Below are 16858 nucleotides of genomic sequence, written 5' to 3' on the forward strand. Positions count from 1 at the left end.
AACAAGAGATGGCTTATAATGTGGCACTGAAGCATTTGCAAGCAGCCAACAAATTTAATTCAAGGGATGTAATACTTCAAGGATGCAGACATGGAATGTGACTATAATTTATTAATGTAAATATAATAGGATTTGTCAAACAAGAAGTGTGAGAAATAAATTTAGAGGGAAGTAAGTCATGGAACCTAGTACCCATCATCCCTATATGTGGAGACTAAGGCAGGAAAAAAAAACTGTAAGTTTATGGCCAGTCTGGCTACAAAGTGAGATCCTGTCTCAAAAACACAAAAACAGGACATAGGTAAATGACAGACAGACAGATGATAGATGATAGATAGATGATAGATAGATAGATAGATAGATAGATAGATAGATAGATAGATGATAGATAGATAGATAGATAGATAGATAGATAGATAGATAGATAGATAGATGATAGATAGATAGATAGATAGATAGATAGATAGATAGATAGATAGATAGATAGATAGATAAGAAAGAACTAGCACTAACCAGTATAACAATGCCCTCATGCCCTCAATGTACACATCTGGGCTATGCAGAAAGAAGCACATTGATGCACATCTGGACTATGTAGACATAAACACTTTGATTTATTTAGCTAGTAATCTCTTCAAGAACCTTGTCAATAGGCTATAAATGTCCTAGCTACTCTACTCAACATAACAAATTCTGCAATTCATAGATAAAGACTCTTAGATGCTAAAAGTTAGTTTCCGAGCTGTACTGAATGAATGACTCAAAGGCAGCCTCTGGTTACCTGTGTTGACAGACTTTCCAGAGAAACACACTGAATTCTTGTCTAACACTTCCAAGTCTACAGAGCTCACTGGTCAAGGTGACACCCTAAACTCAGAGAAGGTGGTCTTATATCATATTGCTTACGTGTCCCCTCAACACACTTTGGTCAATAGCTTATAAAGTTGAATTACCTTATAGATTTGCAGTCAACATTGTTGTATTCTGACAGGTTCAGAACTGAACACAGACTATCCTGAAACCTTTACCTATTTCATTTGTAGACACTCAGACAATTGTAACAGCATTTTCATTATTAATCAGATTTCTTCACATGCACCTTACATCTAGCTGCAAACACACTCCTATGAGTAGCTCTTGTCAAACACAAGAGTTAGAGGTGGGCATCAGAGTAAAGTTAACATCTTTAATTCTCACTGCTTAAGTTCTCCTTTTAATAAGACATTTTGAAGCATAAATATGGTAGAAAATGGATGGAAGAACAGATATCTGAGAAGAGGAGATTAACCTTCCCCAGTAGAAGTTTCTACATCCCTCTTTTCTCTTCATCCTTTACTTAGGCTTCAATAGTGATGAAACTTAAGACCTCTATCTATCACTGAAAACTAAATCCAACTTATCAATAACTTCTGTAAAATAGTGGTTGATGCCACTTCATGAGTATTTATAGTGTGGCAGATCATTTGGTAAATTCATTAAATTTCTGGCTTAAATATGCTCCTACTTAAAATGTCAAGAATCATTACCATAAAAATGTGTAGAGCAATTCAGTTTCTCTCTGTAACCTCCACAAACACCATAGTCTTAATTTCATAATCTCAAATTACTCTAATCTTCTACTAGAGCCTATACTTTTAAGTTCAGTGGTTTCTGTTTGATTTTAAGAACCATTTCCATCTCCTTTGAACATATTTTGCTAAAACATTGAAACCTTGCTCTGTGATTTTTTGAGGGCATGAGAACATGAGGGCATTGTTATACTGGTTAGTGCTAGTTCTTTCTTATCTATCTATCTATCTATCTATCTATCTATCTATCATCTATCTATCTATCTATCTATCTATCTATCTATCTATCTATCATAACTATAATTTTAGTTCCACTAGTACAGAAAGAGCTGCAGAGAACCCCATCTCCTATGACAGTTTTCTGTAATCACTGTCCATCAAAACCATTACAAGTATGTGACTATTCCACTCTGTGCTTGGCCCCCTGTTTTCTCTTATTTAATGAAAATTATTATTAAATGCTTCAAAATGTAAATTATTGAAAATAGTAACATCTTTACAAACCCATGTACATACAACCTAGAAGTAAAATCTATTGACAATTGAAAAAAAATACATTGAGGACATGGTGAGTGCTCTGAGTATAGATTCATAGCACAGAGGATGGACTATATTAGATGTTTTTTGCAAGTCCATGTACATCTTATCAAATTTTTATGTAAATAGTATACTAGATTTTATGTTTACAAGTATAAGTAAGAGATGCAGCATATTTGACTCTAAAACTTGCTTTATTTCTCTGCACTTGACTTGAGGAGCTATATACCACACTGAAACTTACCTTTATAAACATAACCAAACATCTCATGGTTTGGTTGCTATTGGTATGTTGAGGCTGCTTTTAACTTTGGTTATTACATATGAAGATATGTAAGAATGTAGCAGTATGAGCCATGATCTATCCCTTTCAGTGTGTAGATCATAGTTGACTGTTGCCTTAGGATGTGACCAAGTGTTGAGACACTGCTGTCCTCCGGCATAGCATGGGAGCCTGAGGATTTGAGATTCTTCCCAGAGTGGGGCAGAATTCTACAGCACCTGATGACAAGGTGGTGGAAATCTGGACTTACCCTAGTCACAACAAGGTGCTTCTTGAAACAACTATACTTCTGAGCACTCCCAGTTTCAGGTTTTGGACATACCTGGGTTTGGATCGCTCTCTAGTGCAAAAACAGTGGTTGCACCAAAGAGCGGACTCACAAGGAACCTGAACTTAGGGCACCATCTAGTGCTAAAATGGTAGAAGTGACAACATGCTCCAAGATCTAGACTGCAATGACAGGTTCACACCTAACTCGCCATTGCAGAGGTGATGTCTCATAACAAGTGCCAAGAGCTCCTCAGAAACCATGAGCTCACTATATGTGTAAAGTAATGCTCCTCAGACAGATGTGGTATTAACCAGTAAGGAAAACTCTGTAATTTTAAAACATCTGTTTTAAGGAAACTCATTAGGCTTCAAAAAAATCACAGAGCAAGGTTTCAGTGTTTTAGCAAAATATGTTCAAAGGAGATGGAAATGGTTCTTAAAATCAAACAGAAATCACTGAGCTAAATACACCTCATAACACCAGTTATAGCCTGATAGCACAAAGAGAAGATAGAACTGGTAAGTAAGAAGGAAGACTCTCTGGAAGAACATATTAGAAAAAAACAAACAGTTGCGTGAAGCCTATGGGAATGTTGGGATGACATTGAATGAACAAATGTTTGGGATACTGAAGTTCAAGGCAGATGAGAGGGACACAGGAGGGACAACCGTTAGCCACCTTTCGGTTTCAGTCACTATAACAAATAACCTCAGAGCATCAACTTGTGAAAAGAGTTTCCCGTGGCTTACAATTTTGGAGGGTCCAGTCAATGGTTGATTGGCCCTGTAGATTTTGGGTCTGTACTAAGGCAATATACTATAACAGAATGGGCAGCAAATTGAAGCTCCCCACTTGATGGCCAGGAGTAAGAGTAGAGATAAAATCTTGAATGCTTTAATGCTGTAGGTATGGTACATAAGTCAGTCGCATCTTTTTTTTTTATGAAAGATAAAGGCAAAGACACTGCATTTGAATGTTAAGAAAGAACAATACAGAATGATACAAAATGAGAAATCAAAGTTTACAATATTCTTTAAGTGGCAAGGAGTGCAAATTGAGAGACTAGTTGACTAGTGTATCCCCTTTTTATCTTTATAAGTCATGTTCAACTGCTACACTTTCAAAATAGCTTGTTAAAAACAAAGATATTTTGAAGATCTCGTGGTAACCATGAAGGAAGAACCTACAATAGCTAAACGAAAACAACTAAGAAGAGTAACTAAAAAGAGAGACTGGTCAGTAACTACAAGAGATTCTAAAAGAGAATGAGGCATTATAATAAAACTAAGAGCCAATTTACAATTTTGTATTGTATTGTATTGTAAATATTGACTATAGTAAGATCATACCCACCTATAGTTGTCTTGATTTATCGGTAGCCCAAATTATCTCCTTAAACAGCAGAGCTGGATTACAGAAAACATGACCCAACTATACTGTATGCTACCTACAGGAGATTTACTTCACATCTAAGACTACTTGTCTGCTGAAAGAGAAGGGGAGAAATAAGATGCCCCAGTGCAACTGCAATCTAAAAGGAAAGAGGAGTGGTATGGTTTGAATGAGATTGGTTCCTGAGGGCTCGTGTATTTGCATGCTTGGTTCCCACTTGGTGAAGTGTTGGGGTGCATCAGGAGTAGGTGTGGCCTTGTTGGAGTAGGTGTCTCTTTACCATAAAGATATTAGACTAACCCTCTGAATTTAAAAAAAAAAGCACCTAGTTAAATGCTTTATTTATAAGAGTTGCCTTAGTCATGGTGTCTCTTCACAGCAATAGAATAGTAATTAAGACAAGTGACCATACTTACATGATAAAATAAACTTTAAATAGTAAATATGAACCAGTGCCATTACACAGCAAAAAGGATCAAATTTGCAAGAAAATATGATAATTTTATCTTACATATAACATACAGTGAAGTAAATTTATTTAAAAATAGAAAGATCTGAAAACTACTATATGCCAAGTGTCCTTATTTTAAGCTTTTAAATGTTCGATGTGGGAGAAATTTGTGGCTAGTATTGCTGAAACAGTGATTATATCTGTGGAAATAGAAATAAAACAAGAGAAGCTTTAGAAAATCAAAAGTGAGATTTTATTTCCGAGATCTGCACATATCCAAAAGCAGATCCAGTTGGTTACTAAGGCAACAGAACTCATGTATAATAAAAGTAGATTGGGCAGATTACCTTCTGACTCTCAGGACCCTTGGCAGGTATGGATGCTCCTTTGGTTTCTGTTTTCTAAATGGACATAGTAACATGTATTTAAAAACACCATGGGGAAGAAGAAAGGAGACATATTCACCAAGTCACGTAGTAGTCTTCCAGTAGATGAGATACAACATTCTTTCCTGGTACCAAGCTACAGAACCCTTGGGAAATTCCTTTCTATACTACACTGGCATTTGTTAACATTAAACGGTTTGCCACCTTCCCATGATCTTAACCAAAGATTGTAACTGCTGTCTTTAATGTGTTCACTAGGGAGAAGTAAGCTCACAAACATGACCAATCCTAGGATTAAGAAGCATGCATGAAAAGTACAGAAGTTTACACACACACACACACACACAAAGACTAAAGACTGGCTCAGTCATTAAGAGCACATTACTCTTTCCAGGGACATAAGTTTGGAGCTCACCATTCATAGGCACCTCACATACACATAATAAAAAGAGGCAATAGTACATCCCTTTAATCCCAATACTTTGAAGGCAGTGGCAGGTGGATCTCTGCGTGCTAGAGAACAGCCTGGTCTATAGGGTGAGCTCCAAAACATCCAGGGCTACACAGAGAAAACCCATCATAAAAAAAGCAAAAACAAAAACAAAACAAACAAACAAAAATATTCCAATGATAGCTTGGATAGAGGCATGCCAATAACTAAAGTAGGCTTACAAATAGATTGTTTAGCTCCAGTTAATCTTTGAAGTAACTGCAACTTCAGCCAATAGCTTAGCTAAAGCCTTGAGGGAGATTCAATCCCAAATCACATAGACAAACCCTTGCCAAGTGCTGACCCTCAGCAACTGCGAGTTAATAAATGAAACTTGTCATCAAGTGCTGAGTTTTGAGCCAATTTGTGATATAGCCGTGAAGGGCCAATGCAGTTATTTCTGGTAGGAATCTCGATAAATCTACAGGTACTAAGATATTTGCATATATTGTTGCACAGCCATTTCCTCTGGCCTGGAGCATTTTCTCTAAAAGAAAAGGGGAAGGCTTCTTAAGACAGGAGAAGTAAATGAAACGGAGTTGTACCTGGAACAGAGACAGACATGGCTAACAGGAGGAGCAGGGCAAGAACTGTGGTCGATCAGCATGGACAATGAGGGGACAGCCTGTGTCATAAGCCAAGCAAAACCAAAGACACAGGGTACTTTATTCTCCACTCTTGTCACTTTGGTACCCTGAGCCTTATGCACCGTAAGCAGATGGTCTTTTGCTAAGCTACAACCCTAACCCCGCCTTCTAAACTAAACCTAGAATGCAACATATTTGAAGAATTCCAAATCATCTTACAAATATTATATAAAATTATTCAACACTATGAAGGGTAAGTTTTGAGCCTGGGGAAGTAGCTTCAATACACATAATTGTCTTTTCCTTATTATTTACTTAGTTATTAAGGTGAGCATATAAAGTAAGAAGATTATTATGGCATCTTTTTACATATTTGTTATTATACATTTCTCATTTGCTCCTACCTTCCCCACGGCCCTCAGTTATTCTTCTCTCTGCCATCTGGTTCCAGTTTGCCTAACTTCTGCTTTCTTGCTGCATGTATCCTGTTATCCTCTCTCATGTCATGCCACCCAGAAGTTCTCTTCCTCTTTGCTCATGGTCCCCTTTCAAGTTTTATGAACTACACAGACACAGATACAGATGCACACACACACACACACACACATCCACTCTCTCTCTCTCTCTCTCTCTATATATATATATATATATATATATATATATATATATTTAAATTTATGTTCCTCATGTGTGAAAATATCAATTCTTATAATTTTGTTTGACATGAGTAAAATAGAGAAAATGTCTAAATGATCAAGCAATGTGAAATAATTTTGAGAAATGCTAGGATCAGAAATAGTCTTTGAGTTCTGTCAGCAGTGGTTGTCAAGCAGTCTGTTCCCTCCAGGCATTACCTGGTTGCTGCAGTCTGAGGAGAATGTGAATAGCATCTTGTGACTAGAGGTCACAGGTAACATAAAAATCCTTCATTGTCAAGGACAGCCCTTCAAATAAGACCTGTATGCAGTTCAAAATGTAAGCAGGACTCAGTAAAAACAAAACAAAACAAAACAAAACAAAAAAAAACTTGTTTATGGTATCAAAGAAAGTGCAGGAATTATCAGGCAGAAACAAGAAACAAGGAGGAAGTCAATTACATACAACAATTCTCTCCAATAAAAATATATATGGAAGTACCATATTAGCCTAAGAAATAATAGTGCAGCAATTACCTTAGAAAATTCCTCTGCTTTGGGGTGATACAGCTTGTGATTCATTCCAGAACTGATAGAGGACATTAAGGATAGCTAGCTCTTCCCTCTGTCGCAATAACTCTGGAGAAATGGCAAATTACATGGCAATCCAACTAAAGATCAATTGCCACTATTTTTATGGGCTGTTGTTAGCTTGCGGAAGATAGGAAATATTTCATAGATTGTATTTCATTTTGGGTCATTTATCACCTGTAAATTGGTGCAAATTATCTCTTTACTTGCTACAGAATATGTGTCCTTGAATATGTCTATGTATTATGTATCCTTTCAGCAATTACATTCAAATTTCAGAAATCATTTCATCTACAGGTTTGTAACTGTTTTTTCAGTGTCTCCTTATAGAAAAAATTTCTCCTAACCTCTATGGTATACCAACAACATTCCTATCCTTACAGAGTTGAGGATCACCCATTCAGATGTTAAATATGACATCTTTGATTTGAATATCCTATGAAGATGAATGCATTCAAAGACTTATGTACACATTATTTTAAAGAGAAGAGAAAGGGTCATTGTGTGCAGAAAAAAAACTCTAGAGGGGAAAACTGCAAAAGTAGTTATTAAAAGGAAGAGATCTTGAACTTTGGGGAATACTTCACACTGCATTTAAGTGGCAAATTGTCAGAGGGGCTTCATGCGCTAGAAGAATCCTAGGTGTGGGAATTTCTTGTAATCCTAGTCTGAAGAAATATCTATCATCAATACTACAGTATTAGTTATTCTAGCCTCAGAAAAACTACATCTGAAACCACATACTTCTTCTGAACATCCCAAGTTGGCAAAATATACAAGAAAAATGAAAAAAGGCTCAGCAACTAAATGGTGTTGGAGGTTAAAAGGGAGGCAGTGTCAGAGGAAATGGAGGTTTAAGTTATTTCCTGGAGTATTCCAACAAGGCTTTTTGACAGCTTTGATTTCACAAACACTAAGGACTCTGATGGTAAGTTTCCACTCCCTGCTTTGATTTGGACAGAGAATTCAATCTGTTTAATTAGAATCTAGCAGCTGTCAGGGCATTTGCAATCATCCCAGGAATGGGATGTGAACATTGTATTTCAATCCGCAACCCAAGGAAGCAGGCCTTTTTGGAATTGATCACAAATTAAATTTCATGAAATACTGGTCCCTTGTGAAACACACTGTGTAAGGGAATACCAGGTGGAGGTTTCTCACCACACCTGGGAAGACCCAGCACTGGCAACTGTAGCTGACATATTTGAATTCTACAGCAGAGTACATGGGACACAGAAGGCTTTTTTCTACTCTTCTGGGAAGAGCATCTTCTATTTCAGGTGAAGGTCAATTTAGAAGTGAATGAAGAAACACAAGGAATGTGGGATTTCCCTCTGTTTGCTGTAAATACCATTGATTAATAAAGAAACTGTTTTGAACCTATAGCAAGGCAGAACTTAGTTAGATGGGGAAAACTAAACTGAATGCTGGGAGGAAGAATGCGGAGTCAAAGACAGACACTGGAACTTTACATGGTAAGCCACAGCCTCGTGGTGAGACATAGATTAATGGAGATGGATTAAATTAATATGTAAGAGCTAGCCAATAAGAAGCTAGAGCTAATGGGCCAAGTAGTGATTTAATTAATACAGTTTCTGTGTGGTTATTTTGGGTCCAAGCTGCTGGGCAGCTGGCTTCCTTACAACACACAAGGGCAGTTTCTGTGATCTACCCTAAGTCATAACCAGGTCTAAACTCTACAGGACATTTACCCATCGGTGGAAGTTCTGTTTGTGTCACTGTTTAAAATTCAAATTGATTCAAAAAGATATTTCTTAAGAAATATTTTCGGTGCTATCTAAATAGTGTGCAATTAAAGAAAAATGAAGAATAATTTAATAAAAAGCATTCTGTGACATCTTGAGCTTTCATCAGTCCACAAGGTGACTTCTCAATATTTGAAAGCAATGAAAAGAAAGAAGATTGAAAATATCTATTCTGGGAAATAGAATGTTTTTAGTGGAAAATTTTTAAGTCCTTATTTTGAATTCATGGTATATTAAAGGCTAATCAGTGAAACTTGACATGCTGAAACTCTATATTCTGATAAATACAAAATCTTAAGAGCTTCATATAAAATTTTGTACATATGTGTATATGTGTGTGTGTGCATGCTTCATGCATATATATTTGAGTGTGCATATTCAATTTTCTGATTCTATTTGTAGGTCCTGGATGCATTCTGACACAACCTCATTAAGAGAATAAATGTCTTGTTAATTGTCATACTGGTCATAATAGGAAAAATTGGATACAATCCAATGGCAATAAATGTAAAAACATTTAAATAGATAATACCATAAACTGGAAAAGTAATGCAAACACCTATGTGAACAAGTGAAATAAAGCTGCTTGTTTCAACAAGGGAAAGACTTACTGTGTACTGAAATGAAATAAATAAGCAGGAAAGAGTATCTAGCTATGTAATATCCTATATATTCTCTTATATATCATATATCTAAATGTATGTGTATATTATCCATCTATCTCTTTTAAGCTGCAAGTTTCCATAATATAGTATAATATTACAAACACTGTATTTTCCAAAGTCTATAGAACGGGTCCTTCTATAAATAAAATCTTGTAACTATCTCTGTGGATCTACAAGGGGGACAAAGAAGAAGAAATCTATTATTTCTGTTTCACAAAATCTATATACCTTATGGGCTATGATAAACTACTATAATTTCTGAAAGCTAAATGGAATAAAATGTGTTGGTGAGTGATGAGAGGTTGATAGTAGATGATGCAAGCTGAATAGGTGACAGAAGTGTTAGAATTCTAAAAATAACCCAGAGATAAGAAACACATTAATGTATTATGTGCTTTTCATCATTTCTAGAGATGCTGAGGCCAGGCAACATGGGGCAAAGTCAGAATTCCTAAAAGAAGTTTCTGAGAGTCCATAGTATGAAACTATGAGGGCCATGCCTAGGTGACAGGGTTGGAGAGCCCAGGCACATCTTCCAAGGTCTGCTACATATAGGGAATGAAGCTGGCCCCAGAGACATATATGTTGCAGGCAGCGAAGCTGGAGAGGCAGAGCTATTTAAGCTCTTTAAAAAGAAGTGTGAGAGTGGACTTGGAACTACAGGATTTGGTGCTTGCCATGCTGGGTTTTGGTCTTGCCTTCATCCATTCTTTTTTTCACTATGCTCTAGTCATCCCCTTTGGAACAGGAATGTATTTTCTGTACCACTGATTGTTGGAGGTATTCTTTGTTTTTGTTTTTCAGGGGTTATGGACAAGAGATTGCCTTGAGTCTTAGAAGAAACTTTGGATGTTTAAACAGTATTGAGACTCTTAGAATCTATGGTCACTTCTGAAGTTGGAATAAATGCATTTTGCATCATGAGATTGGCCATAAGCCTATAGGGGCCAGGAAGAGAATGTGGCCACCTCAGCTCCATGAGGAGGTGTGACATACAGGCATGATCAGACTGGGTAAGTTTATTCTAAAAAGTTCCGATCTGCTACAGAACATATATGAATGAGGCTTGATGCTCTATACCCCAATTATAGCGATTGTACTCTAGGAAGAAAATCAATGATGTGGTCATCAACATTCCCTTAATGTCTTAACTTTCTTTAATAAACCAATACAAATTTTAATGTGAACAAAGTTGATTCCTGGTGAGTATTTGAAGATAAGTTAGTTAATGAAAACATATCACCAGGTAGAAAAATGATCTGACTTCCTCTAAGGTGTTCCATGTAAGTTTAATCGAATGATGGTAAATAATCGCCCAAAAAGAATGCTTCTGCAGTAGCATTGTAAAGATCAGTCCAGTTTCTGTTTGGTAATTATTTAAAAAGCAATTCACTATATTCTGAGCTTGTTCCAAACAAGTAACAAAATAATATACTAGTGAGGGAAAAATCGTTGACTTTCTATTGACAATAGCAGTAAAGGATGCATACAACCAACCAGAAATGTTTAAGTTGTTCATTAAGCTAATGGTTAATAAGAAAAGGTCTTATAATATATCCCTGTTTCATATTAATAAAAACTATAATCTTTTCTAAAATTGGTCAATTCTTTTCCTAGGTGACATAGTAATGTATCAAAAGAACATCCACAAGCTGAGATCTTACTAACTCCCTCTATTTCAGGCCACCTGTTCCCAGGAGAGGGAAAAGGAAAACATTCATTTCTTTATGCAATCTCTCTTTTCTTTCCATGCCAGGGAGGTGCACTTGAAACTAACTGGGACCATACTGGAAGCAAAAGAGGTGAGAGCACACAAATTAGCATCTGATATTCATCCTAGCTTCTACTAAAGTTCAAGAGAAAAAAAAATGTGATCAACTGTAATTCCCTGAAGATGCTCAGTTACTTCTCTGTAATTCTTTGCCATCAAAAAGTCTTTACCTGTAAAGAAATTGAACACTCTCTTTCATACTCCTTTACTCTTTCCTATTCTGTCTCACATCCTTCCATATGGGCTGAGAATCTTGTATGGAAAAAATAGAGTTCCCACTCTTACGTCAAGGATAGTTTCATTCCCAACCTAAGCTCCAAGTGCTTTCAACATTAATGTAGGAGTTTTTTTGGGTTTGCTCTGTGTGTGCGTTAGTTATTTTTTTATTGCTGTGGAGAGACATCATGAACAAGACAACTTATAAAAGAGCGTATTTTATTGGGAATTTCTTAGTTTCAGAGGATGAGGTCAAGGCCATGACCAGCATGGAAGGGAGCATGGCAACAGCTTGGCATGCTTGGCACTGGAGCAGTATCTAAAAGCTTGCATCTGATCCACAATTGTGCAGCAGAGAGACTGGGCCTGGTACAGGCTTTTGAAACCTCAAAACATACTTCTTCCAACAAGGCCACACTCTTAATCCTTCCCAGCAGTTCCCCCAACTAGAGACCAAGCAAATATAAAGGCCTACAGGAGTCACACAGCAGAGGGTGTATGTGTGTGTGTGTGTGTGTGTGTGTGTGTCTGTCTGTCTGTGTCTCTCTGTGTGCCTGACTCTTCCTAGAGATTAGGAAGAGATGATGGTGACATAGAAGGCCAGAATTCTTAGGTCTACTGACTATTAAACCATCAAATTAGAAAAAAAAACAGCAAAATTTTTTCAAGTATGAGAATAATAACTAGTTTTTGTTTCATACACCACAGTAGACCATAAACATCATTGTAACAAATGGCTGAAGCTAAGAACAAGTATTCCTATCTCTTCTATTATACTAGGAATGAGGAATACTAGCCTGAGGAGCAAATATGATTTATTAAAGAGAGAATTGGCTAAGTTACTGGAAGAAATTTCATTTCAATATAGATTTACTATTCAGGAATGAAAAATTAGAGCCATATAAGCAAAAATAGTTCAAATCCTTTTGAAAAAGACAACTAAGGACTGGATACTTGCATCATTAAAGTAAAACATGCTGCTAGCATGAAGAACTAGAGAAAACTATCACTGAGACTGATAGAGAATTTTGACTCACAGACATGCGGAAAGCGTGTGTGCATACATGTATATCTACACTTTCCAAATTACATATATACATATACACAAATGCATATTTTTCAAAAACAGGAAACAACTCAAAACTTCAGCAATACCTGATTAAAATTCAGTGAACAGAAAAACAAGACCATATTACTTAGCCGCAAGAGGTAAAATAAATACTATTTGCAACAACATGAAAAAAATTTCAAAATTTGCCAAGGGGAAAAGCCCAGACAAACAAATATATATTGTATAAAACTATGGCAAAAAAAATCTAGAGGATGTAAATTCTTCTAGATTGGCCAATGGTTTCTTGGGCTTTGTATGAGATGAAGTAGGTGTTGGGAAACTTTGGGATTAAATGTTATATTGATGGTGACGATGGTTTTCCAGGAGGACTGTCTATATTTTCAATATGTGTGCTTGTTATGCTTTAGTTTACACCTCAATAAGAAAGAAGAGCTTCAAACTGCAATGTCAATAGAAATGACAGTAACCAATAGCAGTGTTCTGACAAGCCTGGATGAATCATAAATGACAAGTAGAAACTGTTAGTCTTGAATAAGAGGTTATGAGGTCGTCAAGATTCTGCCCTCATGAATGGATCAATGGTATGATCAGGGGGAGGGTCCTTTGTCGCAGGAGCAGTATTTATAAAAAGAACTCTCTAGTGTATTTTTGCTCATTCACTTCCTTTCTTCTGTTTCTCTCCCTACCTCTCCCTTCCTAATTATGTTCCTCTCCTTCTTTCCTCCAGGATGTGAAAATGTAAGAAGACCTCTGACAAACGGCAGCCACCAGATACTGGGTCCTCACCACATTCTAGATCTGCTAGGAGCATGATTTTAAATTCGTGGGTTGTTGAAACAAATGTTATGTTTGTTATGAAATGTTATGTTCAATTATATGAGTGGATAGCTCATATAATTAAAATTTGTTCACAGTGGGAAGCAGAGAGGCCCAAGAGCAAGTTACTAATAGATCCCACATCAATGAAAACTCATTCCTGGCTTGAGATGACACAGAGAGAGAGTGTAGACCCCATGTTTCTTCTTTGCATACATGAATGCTCCACTCTCATGACCTGTTTACCCCCAATGGCCCTCATGCCATCCAAATAGGTATTTGAATTTCAGCATCTGAAAGCTGGAAAGAGAATTCACTCCACAGAAACATCTAAATGTAATTCACAGACTTCCCAGAAGGCTTTGGGGCTTCTTCGTATTATATTTGCATTACAGAGGAAAGGATCCTAAGAAAGGAGATTCCCACAGTCATTTCTTCCTTTCACAGTTGCCTTAGTTAAAGGGAAGTCCCGTCCCCCTAATGGAAGAGTTGCCATCATTTCATCAGCAGTCACAGCACTGTGTAGTCCTCCTTGGAAATCTACAGTTGACTGGCAATATGAGTTGGATCAGCAAACTATTGTCAGGCAGTGCAAAAGCCGCCTGAGTTTGACGAGGTCTAATAGATGATATCTACATCTGCCCCACGGTGTGTGTTTCCTAACTGCTCTTGGCTGTTGTTCAGACATCTGAGAAAACAAACAGTTGTATTTCCCAGCCATGGTGCTTTGCCAGGTACCAAAGACAGAAGAAACAGAATTTGAGGCACTGCAAAAGTGTTCAAGCAACAAGGAGTTTAAGGAAGTCTAAGAATGGAGGGGATTGATTTTTGGTTTTTGTTTGATTGCTGTTATTGGTGGTGGTGGGGGTGATGGTGGTGGTGATGGTGTGTGTGTGTGTGTGTGTGTGTGTGTGTGTGTGTGTGTGTGAGGCCTTCAGGGTTTTCTTTCTCATAACAGGATGCCGTGAGAAGGTGGCCCCCACACCTCTATGTGTCTGCTTTTCCTTTTTGTTTAGAGATTTCTCCAAAGTTACTTGGGTAAGGAGTCTCTCTTTTCCTTTCTGACTTTCTTGGTCAAATCCAGGTCTACTTACAGTTTAAGGAAAGTCCCAGTCTCCTGCTCTGGATGCTGATGACATCACCACCAGACCACCTAATTCTAAGATGAAACTGCAAAGATAAAACTAAACTATTTATGGCCCTGACAAAAATAAATGGGTTATAATCTAGTGAGAGCAACCATTAGTGCTACCTACCCCAGATAAATTCTTAACTTAATTTGTGGATCACCCTGGTCCTAGTGAAGCACACTAAAAACAGATTTCCTGAGTGAGAGTGATTTTAGCTCCACACATACATCTAAATATATCTTACTGCAAGGGGGACTTATTATTACATTACGTCTCACTCTAGAGCAATGCCCATGTACTTTGTATACTTTTATATTCCTTCTTCTATGGTATAGCACAGTTCATTGGAAATTAGCAATCTACTCAGTACAAGAGTCATTTTCTAAGTTTCAAAAAATGTGAGCAGTCCCTACCTTGAGGAATGAAAATGTCTTCATCTGGCTTGACCGTTATGTCATGAGGAATGTGGAGCACACTGAAGACGAGGCAAAAAGTAAACACAGAAGCTTTGCTCACATACTGGCAGTAAAAGGATGTGCATCTTATAATAATTTCATCAGTAAAAATAATAGCAATATTTACCTATGTTTATTGCTTGTTATTGTACTTCATTGGGCTTTTCATCTTCATCCTTCACAAAGATTATCCATTAGCTATGCTAAATTTCATGTTTGAGAGAACTCACATCCTGTCTCCATGAATATCAAGATGCCCAGAGAAGGCAAGAGGAAAGACAACTCCTAATGCATACAGATTATGGAATCCACACAATGGATAAATAGGAGTCTTCCTGAGGCAAAGTACAACTACTGCCATGTGGGGGAAAAGTACAAAGAGAGCTAGAACTCGAGACATCTCAGAAACACATTTAAAGAAACTCAGTGACAATCCAAAGTAGAAATACCATGTTTAAATGTAAGTCAAGGAAGAAAAGATGGCTAGCCGAGGAAACATCTTGTTTAACCAGGAGCTGAACTTAGTAACTTTTAGGGATCCAAAAACATTCTTATAAGTAGACTTACATATGTAGATTTACATATTCCACTTGGATGACAGTGGTATTTCTCACTAAAAATAAAAAACTGACATTTCTAGCATTTCCTGAAGCAGGTACTTGCTGTGTGGCATAAAAGTCGAACTTCTGAGCCTATAGGAGTCCAGATCTCAGATTTTCAGCCCACTGACTGTCCTCTAGAGCCACCCACACTAAACTGCACACAGCTCCATCTTAGGCAGAACCTCGCAGTGGTTCCAGTCTTGAATTCTTAAGAGAAATATCTCATTTCAAAAGCTAAAAGTCGAAATTTTATGGTGACTTAAAACTCCTGTGTGGGCCCATTCAAGAACACCAGCAGACCAGGGCTTTCCCATTGCTTTTCTTCTCAGCCTGCAGAGGATACTAGGACTAACTCAGCTCCCACAACTGAGAGATCGGCTCATTCAAGATCCCAGCAGCAAACAGATGGCACACTTGATTAGGGCGAAAAGGGAAGGATTTAGCTAAAAGAGGCTATTTACAATAAAGGGTCAGGATATGATGTCCTTCAGCTGTTAGCCTAGTCCCAGACTAGGGAAAAAGAGGCGTTTTTCTCTGTTCTTACACACTGGAGTAAGAGAGAGTTATGAGTGCTGTGTAGGACAGGGCTGTGTATCAAGTCATGGAAGCAGTAGTCCTCTGCTGAAGGATAAACATAGCCATTAACTTCCAAAGGAGAGAAATAAATAGTAAATAGCAAATGCTCACACTTGCTTCATTTCTACGGGCCATTTTCTGAGGATTGTTGGGAAAGTTTATACTTGGAATTTTTGTATTTCTGCACATCCTTTAAGTGGAGACAAAGCTGCCTCTGTTGCTACCTTTCAAGGATGCTGGTGGTATGGCAAGCTTGTTTAGAAGGCAGGGGATCTGCCCCAGCCATGTACGTGTTGACATCCAACCTTACATCCGGTTTCCTAATCCAAAGGCTCTCGTATTGTAACTATCATTGAAAATTTGCAGTGTCCTGTGAACATCGGAACTCGAGAACAGACCCAAAAAAAAGCTCATTTTATTTTAGCTGCTTTTTTTTCAGTGGGAAACAATTTTTCTTTGTCTCCAAACACAGGTGCTGTACTTTCTGAAGCATTCTTGGTATTGTGATGAGCTAACTCATTTACCTGTAAGGAAGTTCTTGACAGGACTCCCCACTGGCAAAAGATAACTTGAAGTCAAAGAGCAGGAGATCCATTGG

At 37.4% G+C, this 16858-nt stretch overlaps 1 protein-coding gene across 3 annotated transcripts in view; it reads right to left on the reverse strand.

Moving 5' to 3' along the window:
• The window catches only part of Kcnn2 (potassium calcium-activated channel subfamily N member 2), a 358512-nt gene that overhangs the window by 262481 nt on the left and 79173 nt on the right, over window positions 1-16858 (reverse strand). Inside the window, exon 2 of one of the 3 annotated variants that reach the window (XM_057788672.1) lies at window positions 15041-15102. The exons of the other annotated variants lie outside the window; for them this stretch is intronic. The gene's annotated coding sequence lies outside the window, so the exon portion shown is untranslated. The remainder of the gene's footprint in view (window positions 1-15040; window positions 15103-16858) is intronic. 3 annotated transcript variants of the gene reach the window in all.

The sequence above is a fragment of the Chionomys nivalis genome, chromosome 14 (genome assembly GCF_950005125.1).
Source record: "Chionomys nivalis chromosome 14, mChiNiv1.1, whole genome shotgun sequence".
Lineage (NCBI taxonomy): Eukaryota > Metazoa > Chordata > Mammalia > Rodentia > Cricetidae > Chionomys > Chionomys nivalis.